Genomic DNA, 24,122 nt, shown 5'->3' with positions numbered 1-24,122 from the left:
CTGCTGCAGTAGGCTATAGCCGGTGATAATCAGCAGCCAAGGACTCAACATTCGAAGTTACGGCTCAGTTTGTGTTATGCATTTCCTCTGCCCACTGCCTCTTAAAACACACGCCCATGACCGTGCCTGCACTTGCGCACACATGCACAAGCACACACACTCTCCTCCCTTCCCCTTTGCCTCCCTCCTTCCTTTCCTTTATTTTTTCTCCTTCACTATTTCTCTTATCTCATTCCCCATCTTCCATCTCTATTCTCTCCACTCTTGTCTGTCTTATTGTCTAAATAACTTTCTGTTTTGGAGCAACTTCCATCCTTGGTTAAACTCAGACATGACTACAGCAAAGCACCTTGGAATATTCTATTTTGTCTGTGTTCCCTGATGTGGTGTGGTGACTGGCACTCAGTGATCCAAGCCAGAATCTGGGAGTCATTCTGAACCCTTCCTCACCTTCACCGCCAATCATCCTCTGAGTTCTTGTTTTCTTCTAACAGAGCTCTTGACCCTCCCTCCCTGTATCCATTCTCACTGCCCCCTTCAGCAGAAGAGGGAGCAGAGAGGGATCATGAGTGAAAAAAGGAAAGCAAGATGAGAGTCACCTTCAGTGTCCTTCAAGGTATTTTGAGGAATGTGCCCCTCACAAGTCTGCTCTTGTGGTCTGTGTGCTGACCCTCAGCTTCCCCACAGATACAGCCACACCAGAGCAGCTGAAGACAAACCAGAGAAGAGCTGCAATCTGGGCAATAGGAAATCTTTGCTTTGCCTGAGGGCTGGGCTCCTAGGTGATGCAAATGTGCAGCCATAACTGCTGAGTTACATTGTTGAAGGTAAGCAACTCTGTGTCCAGGCCCTTCTAGGAGAGGAAGTAATTAATAGTCATGAGGCTGAAGTGAGGCTCCGTGTACTCCTTCTCGATTCTCAGTGTCCATTTTGTTCCTCACCTGCTTTCTGTCTCTGACCCAGCCACTGTGGGTAGGAGCACCGCTCTTCCTTAAAGGTTCTTAAGAAGGTAAACTTCGTAGTGCCGTTAGTTTAGTCTGAATGGCCTTGTCCTTGGTGTCTATCCCAACCTCTATATCCAGCTGTTGGGATCCATTTCCCACATTTTCCCCTTCCTCTCCTCCAGATAACTGCTGAAGTCCAACTCAGTCTCCCCCTCCTTGCCCTGAATCTGGTACAATAGGGATTTAAGGAGGGAATGGACTACCTGATAGTAGAGGAAGGAGGTTTGTGGGCTAATTGTTATCTTATCTGGAAGGTCTATCCCATTCTTTTCTGCCCCTCAGAGCAGCAGGTGTAATCAGATATAATTGAGCTGTCTCTCTTCTGAGCCATCTCTGATAAAATAGCAATAGAAGCCTTCTGAGACAGTCTCATTTATTAAAACAACAGCAAAAAAACAACAACAACAAAAAAACCCAGAAACCCCTTCAAACTACGAAATTCTAGCCAAGGGTCTCCACCTTTGCTTGTGACAACTCTCACAGCTCTCTTTGGGTCTCTGACCCTCTGTGATTAGCTGGTACTATGCTTCTGCTGGCTGTGTTTGGGGAAATCCTGAGTCTTAAAGGAAATGGATGATTTAATTAAAGCAGTGGTAACTTGGTAACTCTCTTGGGAATACCCAGAGTTGGGCCTCACCTTGTGAATTTTCCCTGTCTCAGTTACTTGGAAGAGGTGTATTATGCACTACTGATGGCAGATGAGGGCCTTTTCCTTAGAAGAGGCGTATTATGCACTACTGATGGCAGATGTTATCTGCATTGATGATGAGTGGCTGCAATCTTTCATCACCTTCAGGACCATGAAATGGTTGACTTCCCTTGTCTGCTCAGGTTTGAGGCAAGCCGATGTCTCCCAGTTGTGGCTTCTGGAGTACCATGGCCTTATGAGAAGGAAGTCTTTTGCTGGCATTTGCTGTGCTGGGGACAGGAGTCCTTGACCCTTTGTTCTTTATACTCTGCCTTCCTCCTCCCAGTCATAGCAGTGTCAGCCAACCAGTTACATGGGGCATAGGCAATCACATTACCCCAGGGTAATCCCAGACACTGAGAGAGGAAAGGGCTTTCTGAGTTCTTTCTTTCCTTCAAAAGGCCAAGTGGTACTCAAATATGTTCCTTGACATCTCTGCAAGTAATTGTCAGGAATTCCCCCAAATTTGCTATTCTCAGACCTTCAAACAAGTTTCCTCCTGTTTCTGTCCTTCAGGATCTTTAATTGTTCTCTCTTCTCTTTCCACATTCTTCTGTTTTTCCTCTCATCATCTTAACTCGTCTTCTCTTCCTTGCATGCTGGAGCTCAAAATTTTTCTATTGCATGTTTCCTCTATGCTGCTCTCGAAGTGAATGAACATTTATAAGCATGTCTTTTTACATAAAAGGCAAACTAGCTTTATTCTGCATAAAAATAGGAAATACCCTGTGCATGTATTGTTAAGAAAGGAGCTAATCATTGCATAGATTAGAAACTTCTAGGTTCCTAACCTTGGGGAAAATGAGAATGTTTAAAAAATCCTATCTTCTACTATAAGACATTGAAGTTTATTTAGTATGACACTTGCTTTGTTTGTCTCCTCTGAAACTCAAGTAGAACATTAATATCCAACGTAACAATATTAAGAAGTGGAGACTTTAAGAGGTTATTGGGTCATGAGGGCTCTGTCTCCATGAATGGATTAATTCCTCCATGAATTAGTGGATTAATGAGTTAATGGATTAATGGGTTATCATGGGAGTGTGTTGGTTATCACAAGAGTTGGTCTGTTATAAAAGCATTTGGCTTTCTCTTCTGCACCCTTCTTGTCCTTTGATGCCTCTGCCATGTTATGACACAGCAAGAAGGCCTTCACCAGATGTGGCCCTTTGACCTTGGACTTCCCAGCCTCCAGAACTGTAAGAACTAAATTTCTTCTTTAAAAAAAATAAACTACCCAGTCTCAGGTATTCAATTATAGAAATGGAAAACGGACTAACACAGCATTCATCTGTAGACCAGGACCACCTTCCATGTTCCTAGGATAAGAACTAGATTTTGAGGGGCCAGTGCTCTTCTCTCTTTCTAAGTCCTTAGAGGAAGCAACATAGTTTTCCATTATGGGAGATGAGCTGGTGTGTATATATCCCAGTAATGCCTGAAGAAGGTGAAATACTGCATTCCTACCATCTAGTGTTTCAATTAAAAGCACTCAAACCCGAGTCCTTGCTCACAAACAGCTCTCGGATGACAGTTCAGTATAGAAGGTTAAAGATAACACAAGAATCTACTCTGATAGTTAAAAATATCACTTTGTGATTCTGATCATCAGGAACCATGGTTTGGGGAGATGATGGGTAAGAATTGTTTGAATTCCTGAGCTGCTCTGTGTCCTTGCTAAAGCTTGGATGGTCACAGTGCCAGTCGGGAGGATTTGATGTGGGTAGTAGGAGGGACAAAGGGCAGAGGAGGCAGGGCTCAGCTGTCTCTTTCTGTGAGCATTCTTTATGCCACCTAGCCGTGAGTTTCCCCAGAAATGACTTCACAGGGTTAGTAATGGCAGTTTTCTCTCTTCCTATTGTGACTTAAAAAAAACAGATATGCTATCTTATTTCTCAGTTTAAGGAGCTCTACAGACTTGGTTTTCCTTTTTTCTTTCTGTGTGATTGCCTGAAATGTTATTTGACTGCATTTACCCCTGTGTCTGCAAATATAGTGTGTGTCCCCTGAAAACAGTTTGTCCTAACCGGAATGGAACAGAGTTGGACATAGACCTCATTTGATCTGGGCTCTGTATTTCAGTCAGTTAAACTCAAAATAACATCGACTCTTCAGGTGACTGCTGTTGAACCTTTCCTCATGTCTTTTTCACTTATGCCATCTTCATCCTGTTGTCATGTAGTTTTTTCTAAACTTAAGGGTAAAATTATATATTTTGACCTTTAAAAATTTCATCTCGCTGTATTTAACCTATGGTTCCAGTTTGTGGAGGCTTTTTTCTGATTATCTTTAGTATATTAATTATCCCTCCAAATTAATTTGTCATGTGCATATTTGATAAGAATGTCTTATACAAGTCATTGATAAAAAGGATGACCATGATGGGATCTAGAACGAATGGGAAAAAGGAAGAATATTACTGGTCAATATCCCTGATGAACATAGATGCAAAAATCCTCAACAAAGTCCTAGCAATCTGAATTCAACAGCACATTAAAAGGATCATACACTATGATCAAGGGGGATTTATCCCTGGGATTCTAGGATGGTTCAATACATACAGATGTATAAATATGATAAAACAGACGAGAAGTGTTCAAACTTCTGTGAGTTCCAGAGGTCCTCTTCCTTGTTTATATCCATCTATTTCTCAGCACTGTTCAGGCCCAACTGTCTTGAGTTACGACTCTGTCCAGCTGCCTGTGTATATCTGTTCTAGCCATAAGATCAAGAGAGATTTTTCTGAAGTTCAGATAAATTATGTCTCTGGCATTGTTTGCTATATGTGTGTGAGTGCTTATCTTAATGATATGCAATATACTATTGTACTTCAGAAAGTTTGTGGAAAATGGAATTAAAATGGAATCTTTCCATGAATTTTTTGAAGACCCCTCATGTATCATATACAAATATATGTAGTGTCAATATGTATGCATATTATTTTTTAAATCCCCAAACTATTATTTATGGATCACTTACTATCTACTGCTGAGTGTTTTTCATACATTATCTCCTTTATTCTCTACAATAATTCTATAATAACCTCATTAAATAAAAGTAATGAAGTTTCTTGGCATTACTTGTACTTAATCTCCAGTGATCAGTGCTTCTTTCACTGTGTCCTTACCACTTTTTATATACTCTGTTCTGGAGTTTTGCCTATAATATTGCTTATTTAATAAATATTTATTGAGCACTTGCTGTGAACAAAGAAAGCACTGCATTGCAGCCTGTTGGAAATTCAGAGATAGATAAGAGTGGTCCCTTTGCTCAAAAGAGCTTATAGGTAATTAAAACAAGAAGGAATAGACAATGGCTTGGTGGGGGAAGGAGGGAAAGCAAAAGAATACAAAAAGGAGAGACCTGAGTGTGAATGGAACACTGAAATTAGCCCACCTGCAAAGTTCTAAATGGAAACCTTTAGAAGCCACTGTGATAGAATCTCTTCACAGGGATAGGAGGTATCTGATTGACTGACAGTTTTAAGTCCTGTCCCAGCACCTTGTTGGAGTGTCTTCCTGAGTTTGAAGTCAAGGAGGCAGGTTGCTGGAAAGAGGGGTCGCTTTTACAATCTTTTCTTTAAAAAATATTATCAAACTTTCAGTTGTAAGATAAAAAAGTTCTGGGGATCTAATGTATAGCACATGGTGACTATAGTTAAAAATACTGTATTATTTACTTGAAATTTGCCAAGAGAGTAGGTTTTAAGTGTCCTCACTACCCCCCTCCCCCACCATAGTAACTATGTGTGGTAATGAATGTGTTAATTTGATTGTGGTAATCATTTCACAGTGTATACATATATCAAATCATCATGATGTACACCTTGCATATATACAGTTTTATCAATTATACCTCAATAAAGCTGAGGAAAACTTTAAAAAATATTTAAAATACTTAGAGTATATATTTTTTTAAACATACAGTTTATTTTATTTATTTATTTTTTTAACAGATGACCGGTAAGGGGATCTTAACCCTTGACTTGGTGTTGTCAGCACCACGCTCACCCAGTGAACTAACTGGCCATCCCTATATGGGATCCGAACCTGTGGCCTTGGTGTTATCAGCACTGCACTCTCCCGAGTGAGCCACAGGCCGGCCCTATACATACAGTTTACATGTGACTATTCATGTACTTGCCACACAGCTTAAGAAAGTAAACATTACTGTTAGCTTTGAAATCTAGTGTGTGCCCTTACCCATAATGGATTTAATTTAAGAAAATAAATATATGTTAAATTGTAGAAGTAAAATACTAACAGTGTATATAGTATTTAGAAACTAGACTGCTTGATTTGCAGTAGACAGGTTGTCTTCTAAGATAATTTAGACATTGCCAATGCTTCTGCTTTGTAAGGGCAGCTTTGTCTCAGACTCATGGCGAGGGGTGAGTCCCTAGGAGAGCCTAAGTTCTGTTTCAGGTACTTGCTGGGCAATTTCCTAATTTCCCCATAATGCGTTTGGTGCCTTTCTTCTCTCTCTAGACTTCCTTAGGCAGGCAGCCTGAATCTCCCATCTTTTCCTCCAGGAAAGGCTGCCTTTTGTTGGTGATGATCTTCTGTCTGATCATCCCAGGCAGATGACTCCAGAGCCCCAGGCCAGGAACTTTGCCGAAAGGGTTGATGTAGACTCTGTAGCCCGTGAAAGCAAGAAATCTATCTACTGCTTTGGACTTATTCAGAAAGAAGTATGGCTGGGTGACTGCAGTAGAGCAATGTAATAGAACATTCAAGCTAGAAGGACCCTCGGAGAATAGCTAGTCTAGCCTTCTCATGTGGAGGAAAAAGCAGAGGCCCTACGGGAGACAAGAACTTGCTCAGGATCTCCACCCCCAGACAGCTGGAAGCCAGGACTGGGTTCCAGTCTGCTGACTCTCTACTTCTGATTTAAAATTTTTCCCGTCTTAGCACATTGCCACTCACATGTAGAAAAGGAAGACTGTAAAGCTCTTAAGGGCTCTTTTTTGAATGGCAGCCAGGGCCCAGTGTAGAAGAATTGGGAGGAGGGGGGACATAGCTGATTCCCCATTACTTGGGTAAAACTGGATGTCTCTGGTGGAGACGCTGCTGAACCCCAATCTGGTGGGCATTGGGAGATAGGCTCCCCAGAGGCATCTGAAGTTAGATAGCTTCTTTGAGACATTCCACGATCTAACCAGCAATATTAAAACAACAGTTCACTTTTCTTGAATTCCTTTGATCCCAAAGTAAGGAGTGACTTTAATACATTTACTCCGCTTCTGTGTTTTCAGGTTCAGAATGTCAGTTGTCTTTAAAGAGACAAGAAAGTGCTATAAGTTCCTCTAGTGACCTAATCTAGAATCTGATTATCACATACATGTATAAATAGTCTATTGGTACAATGTAAGTCCATCCACTCAAATTCTCTCAGCCTGTGGAGGAAACAGCTGTTCCTATTGGTTTGTTTGTTTGGTTGGTTGGATGATCCTTTCAAAGATTCAATTATCCCATACAAATTGATTGCCCACACTGAATAAAATACTAAAGTGGATACACCTTGAGGGGTGCAGGTCTGTTGGGGAGACAGGTGTGCAAGTAACAGTGATAAAGTGATATGAACACCATAATAAAGGCATCTCTAAACTGCTGTGGGCTTGCAGAGGAGACAAACAGATTCTGCCAGATCAAGAAATATTTCACAGAGGAGATGATAACTGAGTGCGGCCTTGGAGGCAGTAAGATTTTGTTAATGGGGGAAGGAGAGTTGTTCAGATAAAGGTAACAGCATGAGCGATGAAAGGAGGGAGAGAAAAATGTAGGCAGTTTTCAAAGCACCAGGCAGTGCACTGTGGTTGTGCCTATAACGGGGTGGTGGTGGCTGGGGAAGGTGTGGGCAGGTGGTGAAGCCAGAAGGATTTTCAGACTTGGGTGGTAATATAGGTCGTGAGACTGCTGTTGCTGTTATTTAGGCCTTCATTATTTTTCCCTCAGACAGTAGTTTTAAAAAATATTTTTAGTAGTGGAATCCTTTTTTGAAACATTTTACGGCCATATCCAAATTATAAACATGAGGTGATTTTTTTTTTTTTTTTTTTTTTTTACGTAAAAATGTATTTTTTGTAAGCACAGTGGAGGTGAGAAAAAGTGTTTTTGTCCTTGAATGGAGCCAACCTGAGAGACCCTTCTCACCGTGGGAGCTGGCCCATTCCTGCAGTCTGTGTGGTTTGGCAATGACGTGGTGGTGGAGGCCTGTGAGTGGGCACTCTGGTAATGAGAGAGGCTGTAAAACCCTGGAGTGCGTCCCCAGGAGAGTGACCTTACGAGGAAAGTTCTGGGAAACAAACCACAGGGAGACTTTACAGGAATTTTTGGTTGAGCCCACAGGCAGGCACATGAGGAAAAGAGATGTAATTATAGTTTGAAAGTCTACAAAAAGATACAATGAGTGACATGCAATAGCTTTTCTAAGTTTCTTCTTCCTGTAGGACAGGAAGAAATGGGTTTTTATGCATTCATTCAGCAGATATTTATTGAGTGCCAGCTGTGAGCTTGGCTCTATACTCAGTGCAGAGAATACAGTGGTTAGCAAAATAGTCAGGATTCCTCCTGCTAAGGAACTCATGGGAGAAGACTGACAGTAAGCAAATAATTGCAGAAATGCATAATTAAGAATCATGGGGAATGCTATAAACGATAAGTACAGGGAGTCTCATTTAGACTGGAAGACTGTGGAAGTTAAGAGATGTGATGAGAGCCAAGTTGAGGCAAGGTAAGACCTATCCAGGCAAAGACTCTGGGGTAGGGGAGAGTCTCAGGCAAAGGTAGTAGCTGAGAAAAGTCTGGCATTTAGGTGGGGAACTAAAAGATGTTCTGTGTGGCTGGCGCTCCAAGGGGGAAAGGGCAGGAAGTGTACTGAGAGGAGGCAGGAGAAAAATCATGCTGGGCCTTGTAGGTCCTAGTAAGAACTTAGATTTTATCCTACATGCAGTGTGAAGCCATTGAAGTGTGTTTAGCAGGAAATGACAGGATCTGGCGTAAAACGATTCAGACTACTCCATGGAGAAAGGATTTGTGAAGTCAAGAGTGGAAGTGGGGAAATTAGGTTTTTGCAGTAATTAAGGTGAGAGATGGGTAGCAATGGAGGTGGAGAAAAGTAGACAGGTAAAAGGAATATTTTGGAAGTAGAATTATTTGGAACTGGTAAGTGGATTGGATGTGGGAAGAAAGAGGTAGGGAGATTGGAAGATGTCTTCCAGGTTTCTGGCACACGTATGCATATGCACCTCTCAACAGATACAGACAGCATAAGGCTGTAAAATCCTCGTCTTTCAGGAAAGGTCAAGTAGGATTGATCTGAATCCAGCCTTGCAGAGGCAGCAGAGGGATTCAGCTGTCCTCTGGCTCTACCCAGTTCAAGGAGCTCATAGCGATAGCATCACCCAAGAAGGGATTCCAGTTCTTCCACAATGGGGTCCTTACTTTGCCCCTTCCGCCAAGGAAAAGGTCCTAAGGAACTCTCTAACTCCCGCATACCACTAGGGGGAGCATGGCCTGCATTCTGTGTCTAGTCCTGAGGGTGATTTAAGTTTGGATTGCTTCAGTGACTGACCTGTGTCAGCTTTAGTACTCAGCCCTGATCCTGGCTCCTCATACTGTTTAAAAGAATGCTTGTAATGTGGTAAGTGTTCAATAAATGCTAGTTGGTGTTACTAGTATACTGTGAATATTATCTTATTATTGAAATGAGTGGGATCACCTCTTCTTTCTCAGTATGGAGACTGGGCAAATGGAATGTGCATTTTGAGAATCAGGAGAAGAGCAAAGAGGCATCTGCTAGGCATGAGAAGTGGGAGAAGTTTGGTGATTTGATGGTGCTGCATTTGCCCTTCCATCTTGTTTTCTTTTGTAGATTCAGGGCACTAGGGTGTAGGAGGGATTCCTGAGCTGGGACTTGGGTGAGGTTGAGCATTTATCATGGGTGATTGGGTACAGCCCCTTTGAAGCTCTGATTGCTTCTGATTGCTTCACTAGAGCAATAGTGCCCACCATTTAGGCTTTGTGCCATCCTGTCATTTCCTGTTGGATTTTGTAACACTTCTCCTACCTTAACTTCTGGCAGGTATATCTCTGTTTACCATTTAAACTCAAGTCAATCAAAATCTTGTTTTGAGAATTTTGCAATATACTGGAGGTTAACAAAAAACACAAAGATTATGCAAGGGATCACTACATTAAAGTTTCCATCAGGACCTCTCTCACACTGTTTTGGGGAGCAACATTGAAAACATTGAGCCTCAGTGTCCTTCCTCATCCTGGGGGGATATCAACTGCCCAAGTGTTTTTTGTTTGCTTGTTTGTTTGTTTTTGGTGAGGAGCGGCTGAGATGAGTGAAGTTCTTAGCTCAGTGTCTGACTTGAGAGTGCTTTCACATAAAGTATCTATTTTGATGCTCATCCCATCCCCATCAGTAGGCTCTATCGGTGGAAAGTGGGAGGTCAGGTGACTTGCCCGAGGGCATGTGGCCATTTAGTGGTGGAGTCAGGCACTGCCAATGTCTTCTGACCCTTGCTCCACCTGGTGCTATTGCATCTTCCTTGCTTAATGTACACAAGAGAGTTGAAAGGTGTGGGTACTATTTCTAGATCTGTTATTTCCTGGTTCTGTGACCTGGGGCAAGTAATTTTACCTCTGTTTTAGATTTTTTAAAAAAAATCTGTTAAATTAGTATAATAATACCAGTCCTAACTTTCAGGTCTGTCATGTTGAACAGATGAGCCAAGATTTGTGAGAGAATTTTGGAAAAGTATAAGATATAGTGACAGGGTATGACTTTTTTCTCCAGTCTGTTCATCAGGATGTTCTACATCTCATAGATGCTATCATAAAGTCTTTCGGCTAAAAGAATGGTAGTCATGCCTACCTGACCATGACTCAGAATGATCTTCCACCTTCCTCTGAGAACCTAGTTTTGTATCTCATAACTGGTTATCAAAAAATTGCGAGTTTTCAAGAACAGGTGGCAGGTGTACTTTAGTGGAAAGTGTACTGGACTAGGGGGTACTTAACTAGTCTCCACTTTTAGTTCTTTGCCTAACTAGCTGTGTAACTGTGGATCAAACATTTGATCTCTCTGAGCCTCAGTTTTCCCATATATAAAATGGTCATAAAATACCTGTCCAGTATATTTCAGAAGGTTCTGAGGAAAAACAAAATAATACATGTCAAAAAAATTACAAAACAGAAATGTAAATGGGGGAACTAAACTTAGAGAGGCACTGTGCTAGCTTTTGGACAGCAACGATGTTATTATTGACTGTGAGGGCCACTTACATGAAGCCTGGGCTTTAGCTGCAGGCCCTGAGCAGGGCAGAGAGAACGAGGTTGTGTTTGTATTATGTTTGTTGCCTGGGCTGTGACTCTGGACCTGCCCAGGACTCTTATTGGTCCTGACCTAGCATCTTTCTTCTCCATTGCAGGAAGATGAGAGACTGCTTAGGCACCAGCACTAGTACCATGGGTCCCTGCACTGGTTAAAGCCATCGCTGCCACCTGGACAGGCAGCAAGGTAAGTAGAGAGGCCAGTCCAGGCGAGCTCCTGGGATGTGAGTGCGTTTCCACCCCAGCTGCTGCCCGGGAAATCCCAAGTGCATAAACAAGTCAAGACAGTGCATCGGGTCCCTCCTACCCGTGCTCCAGGACCCAGAGGGAGAGCTTGCTTCCCCTCCAAGCCCTCCAGCTAGCTCCCTCCCCCCGGTCAGGATTCTTCCAAGTTATAAAAAAATGAGACACTGGAGGGGAGAAAAACAAGTCTGCACCCTGTCTTCTCCCTTCTCCCCACTGAACTGTTCGAGCAAGTTCCCAGGAACAGTCCATAGCCCCTGTTTGACTGGAAGGGAAGTAGGAGGAGTGGATGAAATGCTGCAAAAAGTGAGCTGATCAAAAGACGGAGCTGTTTCATGAAAGCCTCCCAGAACTGAGGGGGAGAGAGACTGTGTGTGAGTGTGTCTGTGTGTGAGGAGGAGACTCTGTACGTATGTGTGAGAGACTGTGTTAGAGACTGTGTGTCTGTGTGTGTGAGCCTCTGTATGTGAGTGTGCGCGCGCCGTAGACAGCGCTAGAGCGGGCGCCGTGCGCGCCGCCGCCGCCAGCGAGGACAGGGTCTCCATGACAACCGGCCTGGCCGGCTCGCTGAGCTCTCTGCTCACTTGGTTGGAAGGAGCGCCACGAAAGGTCAGAGGAAGGAGCTGTGGGAAGCTCGCAGCAGGTATTGGAGCTTAAGCGAGTGGATTTGGGGGCCTCGGGCTCCCTGACCGGCTGTGGTGTGAGCTCGACTCTGCCGAGAATGGAGTGGGCAGGACAGCACCGGGACTTGCAGGTAAGGGCAGCTCCGGGCTGAGTACTTCCCCTCCTTTCCTGGCGCTGGTCTTAGGCCGCTTTCTGGAAGGCAGGCGAGTGTCTGTACTCTCTGCTCAGGGTTTGGGGCTCAGGAATGATGTCATGCTCCAACAGTTGGATTCTATTAGCTTAAGGAGGAGGGAAACAGCCAATTCTTTTGACTTTGCAAATCTGGCTGATCTCACTCTTGCTGAGTCTGAGGTGTTTAGGCTTCACTCTAGAAAGCATCATTTTACTTTTATTTAGCACAAAGGCACCGGGTATTTTTACGGGAAGAATCTTTTATGTTAAAAAAATGAGTTATCATCTCTCCCTCATTGTGTTATTGTAGTTCTTACATGGAAACTGCAGTGTCTTTTGAGTAGCTTGTTTCCGTCTAGTGAACACTGTCTCTTGGTGTTGCTATGTCTGACCTGTAATAATTTAAAAAAAAAAAAAAAAGCTAATTAAGCTCAGCCAGGAGCCTGTGGTGAGTTCCAAGTCCCTCTGAAGCAGTCATTAGGGCAGAGGGACTGTCACAGGGATATCTGAGCTGGGGTCTCTACCAGGTAGCCTGGTAAAAAACAAGCTGTCCTCCTCATTGATAAGGTGGATCACAGGCTTTCCTAAAGTGGGGGAGGGGCTGTCCTGCAGTTGATGGGCCTGCAGAGAGGTTTCTCATCCACAGGTTTCAGAGTGAGCTCTCAGCAGCAGCTGCTAGGATCTAGGAGACATGAGGCACTGTGGTTGTCCTGGGTGGATTCCTTTGGTTAATATTTTAACCAAATCTCAGGATGTGCAGTGTCTGTGCTGTGCACTCCTTCTACTTTGATTGTCCTAATTTTTGGTAAAATTTGTTCTGACCTAGAGGAGTGGTGTGTGGTGAGCTCAGTGTGGCCTACAATAGGAGACCCCAGAAAGGCAGTTTTATAGGTGATGGAGTAGTTAGGCTGTCAGTAATATTATTAGGAGGATGTATGCAGAGGACATTCCCTGCAGGGGAGACCCGTCCTGAGATGTGCTTCCATTTCAGCCATGTTATATCTTAAACTTACTCCTTCGCCTCAGGGAACTTTGTGGATGCCTTTGGTTTCTCTGTGGGATGAGAACAGCTGCTGTCCTGGCTCTTCGGTTTTTCTTCTTGAACTTTCTGAACAGAATGTCTTTTGTGTTCTGGCACACAATGAGGGGGCCTTCTGATTAACTTTGGTTCAGCTTGCCAATGCAAGCACTGGCCAAGTCCCCAATTCTGGCTCCCTGAATGCGTCCGTGTATGTATCAGCATTGTGGTCTGAGGGTCCAACAAGGATGAACTCAATAGCCCTGGACCTCAGATGAGCCACTTCTAAAGTTACTCTTCCTTTTACTACACTCCAGGGATCCTCTTTTGTTGAAGCCCATGTATTACTGGAGGCATGTGTCGTAGCACTGTTGGTTGGGAGGAAAGGTGGGGGATGTGAAGGGGAGGCCTCTTTGAGCAGTAGGCCCTTCGGTAGGCAATGTAAATCCAGAATTCAGGTCTTCTCCTCTACTCATGTGGGTGTGGTTGGGGCTCCTCCAATTTTACTATCCCTAGATGGTGTGAAGAGGACTAGCAGAGACCCAGTTGCAAGAGCTGGTGCTCTTTCTTTTGGTATAGCAGAAAGAATAATGGATTTGGGGTTAGTAGACCTCAGTTCATGACCAGATTCTGCTACTTGCAAGCTGGGCAGCTGTGGGTAAGTCCCTTAGCTAATACTGTATGATCTTCAGATTATTAGCTGTGATATGAAGATAATGATAATACTTACTTCACAGGACTATTGGGAGGAGCAAATGAGATAATTTCCATGAAAGTAGTTTTAAACAAGTCCTATATAACGTAACATGTTATGAATCGAAGCTTGAGGAATGGCCCCACTCTCTTCTGGAAAGTCACTTTGCCTCCCTCTTTGCCCCCCCATTTATAAAGTCCTTTTTCTCTTCTGCATTTATAAATAAAAACGAGAAAAACCTTAAAGGACTTCTTTAAGATGTTTAAGAAAACAAATAGTGCTTTCTTTGGGTTGAGAAGTTTAGTACAAGTGATGTTCACTATAGACTTTGAGCCTTATAAATGATCCTTCAGAGATGAAGCTTTCCTTAGGTCACCCAATTCATGTGTTATAGTATAGAGGAGGGGGATTCTAAGAGACCCTTTGCTTTTCCAGTGTCCCATGGCCGCCTGGTAGTCATGGTATGCATTTTGGTAGCTGGAAAAGAGGCTGCTGGGTGCCAGGCCTGGTTACCTCATGCTGCTAGGTTCTGCTGCTGGGGAAACTGTTTTGAGTGGGCAGAGGGTCCTTTCTCCTAGGTTCTGGGATTGAAAGGCAGAGTTCTAACAGGTAGAAAGTGTTATTGCTCTGAAACGCTCCGTGGGGGTTGGGCAGCTCTTTCAGGAACCTGTAAGCTTAGGGGGAAACAAAAAAGAAAGAAACAAGGAAATGGGAATTCCAAGGGCAGAGATACTTGATATGCTGTGGGACTATGCCAAGGAATGGATAGCAAGGGAGGGGAAACTCTGGGCAAGGCCGTCCCAGTCTGTCCTCTGTGAATCTGTGGGCATATGGCATTCTAGACACTCCACCCACTGCCTCAGCCTTTATTGTGGGACAGGGGAAAACCTGTCCACCATGCCCCCGAGTGGTGTCTGGGAAGAAGCCCTTGAGCAGATCCAGAGTAGGCAGTTTTTAATTTTTTTTTTTTTAACAACAGAGCTCTCCTTCCAGGTGAGTCACGCCTCAGCAGCCTCCAAGGCCTGAAGGAGAAATTGTCCACAGTTTAGACTGGGGCTGCCGCTGTTCCCTGCTCCCTATCAGACCAGCTTCCCAGAGCTGAGTCACAAATTGGATCCCTCTATCAGTGTTCCTTAAGGATTAAAAAGTAACATTCTTGTTCTCACTCCCTCTTTCCTCCTTTCTATACTCCCCTCCCTGTACACTCTCCCCCTGGGCTCCCTCTGTCTAAAGTTAGAATAATCAGTCACCCAAGGAAGTTGAAACTTTGAAATACCTTGGAGAACAGGACCAGGGCATCCTCAATTCTGCTGGCTCAACTCCTTTTTCCTGGAATGAAGGGCTGGGTATACAGTTTCAGCGGGGCGCCCCAGACTCCAAGTATCATGGCTACACTGCTGGCCTTGGAACTGAGAGGCTGTGCTTCACTCCCCACCTCATCTAATTCTAAGAACTACTTTAGGGAAGTCACCCTGGCACCTGAGGGAGGTTGGAAGGTCTGAGTCTTGGGCCTTCTAAAGCACCTCCCTGTGTGGCAAGTGGGACTTGAAGGACTGAAGCACATGTCTTCCTTCCTGTCGCTTCTCTTAGCTATATTAGCTGTTACTGCCCTGGTGAATCCTGATTTCCACTGTTGGGCCCAGGAGAGTTTGCTGAGGCAGCCAGGCAAACGGAATACATATCTGAGCCTGGAGGAGGCCATGCAGTAGCCATTCAGAGCTCTGGCTTGGCCTTTCTTCGGTTCCTCTACATGGGCTTGGGAGAAAGGTATGGTTAGGGCAGACTGTGGGGAGGCGAAGGGAAATCTGCAGGCAGATAATCGAGTTCTTTGAGGTAGAGGGACCATGGAAAGTGGAGAAGAGGCCAGGAGAGCATGAAAGAGACAGAGAGAAAAAAAAAAAACCAACCATCTGGCACAATCTGCAGAAATTTCTCTCTTTTTATTTTTATTTTTTTTTAAAAGATGACCGGTAAGGGGATCCCAACCTTTGACTTAGTGTTGTCAGCACCATGCTCTCCCAAGTGAACTAACCGGCCATCCCTATATAGGGATCTGAACCCATGGCCTTGGTGTTATCGGCACCACACACTCCCAAGTGAGCCATGGGCTGGCCTAGAAATTTCTCTTTATTTTTTTTTATATTATTATTTTTTAAAAAAGATGACCGGTAAGGGGATCTCAACCCTTGGCTTGGTGTTGTCAGCACCATGCTCAGCCAGTGAGCTAACTGGTCATCCCTATATAGGATCTGAACCAGTGGCCTTGGTGTTATCAGCAACGCGCTCTCCCGAGTGAGCCACGGGCCGGCCCTAGAAATTTCTCTTTAAAGTTTGTGAGAAAACTTGCATCAGTGTGTGCCTTCTTCTGGAGGTGGGGAGGGAAACTGCATCTATTTTATGCTTGAGGGGAGGCACTGTGTGCATCTGTCCCAGTAGGTGGGTGGGGGAAAATGCTAGGCGCGTCTCTCTTAGGGGAACATGCCGCAAAATATCATGCTGGTAGAAAAAACCTAGAGTGTCTATTTCCAGCTGAAGGCCCTAGAAAACTCTCCCTGGTGTGTGTGTGTGTGTGTATTTGTGTGTGTGTTTTGAGGGGAGAAGAGGGTGTTAAATGAGTCTAGACTACTTCATTGAAGAATTTCCCTTCTCTAATATTCTTTGGCTCTGATATACCAGATATACTGTTGTTGGGGGATTGTTGAAACTATCACAATACTCTTCTCATCTAAAAACTGCCTGAATGTTAGATTTCACTGTCCCTATGAGAGGATGAATTACATGCAATTAGGGTCTGAAGCCTTCTAACCAAAGTGGACTTGTTCCTAAGAGTTTGTCATGCCAACTACCCCAGTTCCTCAACGATTCAGATTCTTTTGTGTGACCTGTTGTTGCTGATGGGGTTTGTATGTGGACTGGAGATTTACTTATAGGAAGCAGCACAGTGGATGGAGGACTGTTTGAACCTGGGAAAATGAGATAAACTGAGGGTTATTGGAGACAAGATCTGGAACAGGAGGAAGAAACAGGAGTGAGGCCCTGAGCAAGGGAATTGGAGAGGTGGTAGTTCTCAGGGGCAGCAGGCGGCGATAGATAGAAGAGCTGACCTAGGAAGCCTTCAAAATTTAGCAGAAGGCTGGCCTGCCCCCAGGGGACTTAAGGAGACAGTGTTGTACAGATCCTAACAAGCACTGGGAGGGTGGAGGTGGCTGGGGTTGACGTTCCTGTTCATTTGATCTTGGGCTCAGAGGTATCTCTGGTGTCCATATATGCTCTCTTGTTCTGTTCGTCCAGTAAGTCAGGAAATACAGAGTGTCTGGGACAAGAGCTGGGAGGATCCAGAAAAGTATCAAACGTGGGACTTGCTGCCATATATGCTGCTTTTAGATGCTGTATTGTAGTTATTTCCTCCTCGTGTACTCCCTCCCCCCATCCCTACTGTACATGAGCCTCTGTCAGTGTGATTAAAAGAAAAGAAACATAGACCTGCTGAAGTTTTGGGTTTTGATGGTATGGTTGACATCCATCTCTTGCTCTTAGGCTAGGAAAAAGGAGGAGGGTCCAGCTCTTAGACTCTGATTTAAAGAACCATTTGAATGATGGAAGTCAGCCAACTAAAGCACTGGAAATATGAGGAAAGTGAGGGTTCTAGGCCTGTGTTTGAGCTTCTCTGAGTGTCAAAGGATAGTGGTTGTGGGAGGGAGGAGGTTAGGGAAAGGGAAATGGGAGAACTGGAAAAAACAAAACAAAACTTTAAAATCAGGCAGTTTTTAGAATCCTTTGCTTTGTTTGAGGAACTGAATATTGATATGCTTACTTGTGTCTTGCAGTACAGGCTGCCTTATGGAGTTATGACAACTCAGTTTTTAGATGGTTTTTAAATAAATTAACCTGTTGTGTGTTTGTTCAACTGTCAGTGACTCTTAGACACTCAGCGAGTGATGGTGCTGCTTTAGAGCAGTTCTGGTAGGACCATTTGCACCATTTGCAGATGAGTATCTTACATGCAGTGCAGTGCAGTGATTAAGAGCTGGAGCTCAAGGGTCTTCTAGGCCTAGGTTTAAACCCTGACCTAGCTGTGTGACCTTGGGCAAGTTAATTAATCTCTCTGTGCCTCGGTTTTCTCTGAGGCATCTGTAAAATGGATATAATAATAGAATCAAGGTGAAGATTAAATGAAGTGATAAGTGTAAAGCTGTAAATTATGAATGTAAATAGTCCAGAGCCTGGTACATAGGAAATGCTCAAAGCTTTTTATTGTTCTTAACTTAGCAACATTTTGGAGAGAGTAGGACTGTTGTCTCTCAATCAAGCTGGGGTTATTATGCTAGGAACAAACCAGATTATTATGTTAGGAGTTGCATCTTTTTCTTCTTTCTGTCAAGACCCCAGAAGAGTCTCTGAGGTAGTCCTTCTCAACCTAGCTTCTCAGGTTCAGCCTTATCCTCTTATCGGATGCTTAACTTCCGTAGGCAGGGGAGACCATTCCAGAACTGTTTCTGGCCTACCCCTTTCCTGCTGGCCAGCCCAGGTAGGGGCCCTGAGGTCCTCCTTTACCTGGCATTGGAGCTGTTCTCAGTGAATACTATCTACGTATCCTACGAGACCCAGCTTAGAGCACAGGCTTTGCAGCCAGCTCTGGGGAGTCACAGTGTAGCTTTCTCTTACTGTCTGTGGATCTCTGGTGAGTTAACCTCTGTAAGCCTCAATGTCTTCATCTGTAAATTGGGAGTAATAATATTACCTATCTCAAAGGGCTGTTGTAAGGGTTAAATGATTTAATTTACGTAAAATACTCAGCTTAGTTGTGGACGCAAATATGCTATCAATAAATGTTAGCGGCTGCTCTTGTTATTGATCTCTCCCTCTTGTGAATTTCCTCACCTACATATAGCAGTAGAAAACCCCAGCCAGCTAGTCAGCAGATCTGTGTTTTAATTCTGGCTCTATATCTGACCTGCTTACTGACCTTGGGGAAGTAACTTGGCTTCTCTTGGTTGGAGTTTTCTTCTAGAAAGTAGAGGTACGGATTGAATGTCCTCACTGATATTCTGGCTTGACCTTTCAAATGTGTATATCTTGTCTTTCCAACTGTATTCCCTGAAGTTCTATGAAATTAAGCATAATATATTATACTTTTTATTTCCCCAAATGGCCAATGTATATAGTTTGTGCTTACAAAATATTTGAGACACTTTTTTTTAACCCCATCAGCTGGATTCTAGGAAGCATTTTGACTTGGTTTCCATAACTTAGAGACTAGAAGCTTGTTCTCAGTTGTATAGGGCGTGGTTACAACAACTTGCAAGGAGGCCCCCACCCTTAGTAAGCCAGAAAGTCTACTAGGTCAGTAAGAAAGAAGGTGGGTTTCACTTGGTGTCTTTGGGAAAATTTTGGTCAGCAGATGTTTGAGGCACTTATTTTTTCTGCTCTATAGACTTGGACTAGCTCTGTGAATAAATACAGCTCTGTAAATAAATCACTGTTTCTTTATGTCACTGGGGAAAAATGGCGGTGTTTTCCAACTGACCCTCTGTCCTTTAGAGTTCAGAATAAGCCAGTTGGTGTGCAAAGACAAATCTGTGTGTTGGGGGAAGAGCCATCCAATGAGAGAGTAATGTTTAGAGCCTGGGCTTTGGGGTCAGACTGGGTACAAATTCTGGTTCTGCTGTTTACTAGCTCTGTAACCTTGGACAAGTTACTTAGCTTGTCCATGCCCCAGTTCCTCTTCTGTAAAATTGAAGCAGTAATAGTATTATCTCACAGGGTTGTAGTGAAGCCTAAATGTAAAGTGCTTAGAGTAGTACCTCCTACCTTGTTGCTGAATAAAATGCTAGCAATTATTGTTATATGTGTTATTCCCTTGTAAACTGAGCAGTGTTTGTTTCTTTGTTCTGCTGAGAAATGTGAGGCGATGTCTCCTTCCTGTATATCTGGGGCAGATATCTAGTATCAGCAGAGCAGTTATAATAAGTGTTTACCCGTCAGCATATAGATCAGAGCTCTTGGACCTTACTTTTGTAGAGAAATATATAAACCAGAGGTGGGATCTGGCCAAATCAAAGGAGCATCTAGGTTGAGAGGAGACGTAATGTATGTTATATGGCCGTGGGGCAGGGACATGACAGAACCCTGTGTAGAAGATCAGGATAGGAAGTGGGAGGGCTGGTGGGAGGCCAAGGGAGAGTGGAAACTCAGAGACAGAAAGCTCTAGGTATTGAAGAGTGGCGAATATTGTGGCTAAGACAGTACACTGTATCAAGACAAGCTCCTGGCACTTTATCTTCCAAGAGACAGCTTGATCCCAGCCCCAGGGGAGACTTGCCCCAGTGGTGATCACAGATGAGGAGGTTCTAATCTGTTTCTAAAGAGAATGAGTAGCTCCTTATCTACAAGTGTAATTATAAAGAGATTTCCTTTTCCAATTGCAAGAAACAGGAACTTTTGCTGCCAAATTTAGCAGTGTGTTTTAAGTCCCTCAAATCTCCTTTGAGTGCTACCAAAGCTCTCAGCTTTGTTGTTATCTCTTGTTGAAATATAGCCTGGAAGGTCATATCAACAGTGCCAATTTATGGGCCTGCTGAACTCAGGCAGGCCTAGAGCAAAATGAGGAGTTCCTGGGAGTAGGTGTCTTTTTCTCTTTGAGTTGAGGCAGTTTATAATTTAAGGTTCTTTTTGCTTTAGAAGACCAAACTCTGCAGATTAGGGTCAAACATTCTATCTCTTCTGCATTTTTACTCCTGTAGGCTCCCATTGGCAGGGTCTCAAATTCCGCACCAGCTCCCCATATAATCAGGAAAAGCTCAGCCTTGATGGTACTTACAGCTACCAAAACTGTGCCCCACACTTCTTATTGGAGGTACATTTCATTGGCACAAAGTTATGCCAGAATCTTTCTGCCATTTAGTTTATTAGCAATTTTTGAACTACCATGTGTTCTGATGGAGCAATTAAAAGATGGTGAAGACCATGGGGTGTAGAAACCACACATTAGGCTTTGTACTCTGAGATGAGCTTGGCGATGGCAGTGACCTTGGTTTGCAGTCAGAGGCTTGACTAACTCAGCTGCTACATTCAGAGAATTGAGGGTTTGGAGTCTAGATAGGAACGCAAGTACTGAAGTTCCTTATTTTCTTTGCCTCCTAACCCCCTGATTCATTCAGCCCTTTGGGTTCAGGCATAAAGGAACTGGGCAGCACTATCCTTTCTGGGTCCTGGTCTCTCTGGTTTGAGTCATCACTGCTGCTCAGGGTTGAGTTACAGCTCAATTGTGCTGGGAGAGCCAACTGTGAGGATACTGGTGGTAAGAATGGTTGTGGCTTTTGTTAACTCATCTCTGAGTAAGTGCCCAAGGGGAAGTGGCAGAGATTAAGTTAAAAAGAAAACAATTGTAAATTTTTGTTTTATTCAAATCTCATTAAATAGTGTTGGGAAAATAGAATAATTTAATCAGGCCCCATCACCTTAGGTCCAGTTGGGGGTGGTGTGGCACATTATTTGTAAGTAAGTTGTGTGTGGGTGGAGTTAGCGCCCATGTGTGGTGCTGCGACTTGGCTGGCGTGTTGTCTGCCTCGGGTGTCTACTGCGTGAGGCCGTGCTCTCAAACCTATGGTCGCAAGGATACCTAGCTCATAGACCTGCATGTGAGGGGTCTGGTGACCCAGCCTGGCGTGTGAGGAGTCTGGGGATCCAGCCTGGCCTGTGAAGGGTTTGTGACCCACTCTGGACAATGGGCTTGAGGGGTCTGTGAGCACCAGACCCAACCCTAGCTCCACAGTTGGCCTAGGCAGGATTATGGGCAGGTAAAAGAGCTTGACAAATAGAAATAGAAAACCTTTTTTTTTTTCCCCCCATATCAGAACCCACAACTGTTTGGTAAACCCAGGTGGGTTTTGAAAGCAATTCTATCCAGACTTCTTTTCACCTGAAAAACACCTAAGGTCAAATGTCTACGTGGCCTTGCTGTACGAAGTTGAGCTTCTTCTGGGAAACTGTAGAAACTAAAGCAGAAAACCATAGAGACTACAACACCTGTGATGTCTTCCTGGGTCCTTGATAGCATTTGACGTTTTGTCAGTTGGGGATGGCTTTATTTGTTGGTGTTCCCCCAAGTGTTTATCCTCAGCCTTTTCTCTTTTTAATTTACAGTCTTTCTCTGGGATCCCATCTTCTACTGTTACTAGTTAGTCAGAGGAAAAAGAGGGGGGATCCAACTCTGCCTCTCTTGTTTCAGAAACTGAATTTATTTATTCAATAAATATTTATTGAGTATCCATTCTGTTCTAGGTTTTGATCAATATGCTGGGGACAAAGAGATAACCAAGACAGTAAAGTCCTTGTTGTCCTGAAGCTTAAAGTATAGTGGGGAAGCAGGTCAGTAAACAGGTAAACAAATCAATAAATGAGATAAAGATAGTGATATGAGCTATGAAGGAAATAATGGTGATGTAAAAGAGAGAGCAGCAGGGACTTGCAAGGTGTTAGAGAAGGCCTCTCTGAGAATACACATTTGAGCTGTGAGCTCAAGGACGAGAAGAAGCCATGAAAGGGAAGATTTGGGGAAAGTACGTTCCTGGAAAAGGAAACAGCAAAGGCAAAGCCTCTGAAGTTGGAAAGAGCTTGACATGTTGAAAGAATGTAAAGGAAGTCATCATTGTTTGAATATAGGGAGCAAGTGGATGTAGGAGTATAAGATGTCACACAATTTGGGATAAGACATAGAAATTTGAGAAGGATGGCTAGCTAAGAGGAACATTGAGAAGAATCAAGAAAAGGAATATGGAGAAACAAGGGATCTGGAGTGGGGACAGACATGTGGCTGCTCAGCTAAAGCAAGTTGAATGAATATATTCTGCATAATTTTTGGGATCAAGCAAGATGTGTTTTAAAATTTTCTGCAGTTTTTAGGTTTTTGGTATATCATCAGTAGAATGCTTACTCTGTTCTAAGCATTGTGTTATACTAGGCCTTTTTATTTGTGTTATTTTAGTAAATACAATAATGTGTGAGTGAATCTGTTGATGTTCTGAAATCTACAGGAACTCAGAGTGACTAACTTGCTTAAAATTCAACTCTAAGTGTATTATTCCAAAGCATGTGCTCTTTTATATCCCCACTCTGATTGGTATGCCAAATCCAGCTCCTCTTAGTTGTTTAAAACATTTAATGAGTTTTTTCCCCTTGAATTGTTTGTGATATTATTTACTGTCACGTCCTCCTTTCTACCCATTGGAAGCTAGAATAGATGTTGAATGTTTGTGGAGTTGAATGAGTTATTTTTAACTTTCTCTGAAAAGAGTACCTGATTAAATACCGGGAATGCCCGTCCATTTCAAAAACTGGGGAGGGTAGGGGATGTCACAAGACTTGGGAACAGATACCTTGAATTACCTCTCTTTTTCTGGGCAGGATGGTTCAAACTGTTGAAGAAAGATGGTCTTTCTTCTTAATACTGCAGAAGTAGTCAGATATCGTAGGGTTTTTTTTTTTTGGGACCGGTAAGGGGATCGTAACCCTTGGCTTGGTGTCGCCCGCACTGCGCTCAGCCAGTGAGCGCACCGGCCATCCCTATATAGGATCCAAACCTGCGGCCTCGGGGCTCCCAGCGCCGCTGCGCTCCCGGCGTTGCATGCTCCCGAGTGAGCCACGGGTTCGGCCCCAGATATTGTAGATTTTGATTCTTCCTATTTTATAGGAAGAAGATGGAATTTGTTTTTGAGAAAATTAAATTGTCAGTAAGGTAGCGTTTGTAAATAAATCCTGATTTCCTAGTATACAGCTCTCTTCTAGAGTCTCCAAGTTTGTTGGAAATGTTTCAGGAAAGAAACTCATTAGGCCACAAATTTCACTTTTTGAAAATTGAACATTGACTAATTTCTGTTGGTAGATACTTCTTTTTCTAAAGGGACTGATCCTGTTTGGATTCTATAAATCAAGGCTCTGGATTCTGAAATGAAAATGTGTATGGTGTTTATAAACTCATTACTCAGTGTTCATGAGATCTGTTTCAGCCCAGTCAGCCCGCTTAGATGGAATAGTTTGTGAATGGCAAAGCAAGGTGAGACTGAATTTCAGATTTCGTATAGATTCTTGACACACAGGGATTTCTTTTGTGAGTAACTGGATTCTGCTTTCCTGTTTCCTCTATCTCTGTCTGTTTCACAAATTGCCTTCTGAAGGAAAAGATATGTGGTTGGGGAAGATTCCTTTCTTTAGAGGATGTTTTTCAGATTATCATTAACACTGATTCACTGAGCAAACATTAAATGGTCATCTACCATGATCAGGGACACACAGATAAGTTACAGGATGAGGCTAAAAAGACTGGCTGAGGTCAGATCTC

The 24,122-nt window shown here is 43.5% G+C and overlaps 1 protein-coding gene across 3 annotated transcripts in view; it reads left to right on the top strand.

The window, feature by feature from the left end:
• Positions 1-24,122, top strand: part of DENND2B (DENN domain containing 2B) — a 148,190-nt gene that overhangs the window by 35,616 nt on the left and 88,452 nt on the right. For 2 of the 3 annotated variants that reach the window (XM_063093367.1, XM_063093369.1), the window contains exon 2: positions 11,132-11,220. The gene's annotated coding sequence lies outside the window, so the exon portion shown is untranslated. Of the gene's footprint in view, positions 1-11,131; positions 11,221-11,895; positions 12,031-24,122 lie in introns of those variants that run through there. The other variant, XM_063093368.1, reaches the window with a different exon arrangement.

The sequence above is a fragment of the Cynocephalus volans genome, chromosome 4 (assembly GCF_027409185.1).
Source record: "Cynocephalus volans isolate mCynVol1 chromosome 4, mCynVol1.pri, whole genome shotgun sequence".
Taxonomy (NCBI): Eukaryota; Metazoa; Chordata; class Mammalia; order Dermoptera; family Cynocephalidae; genus Cynocephalus; species Cynocephalus volans.
This window is presented reverse-complemented; position numbering and strand designations above follow the sequence as displayed.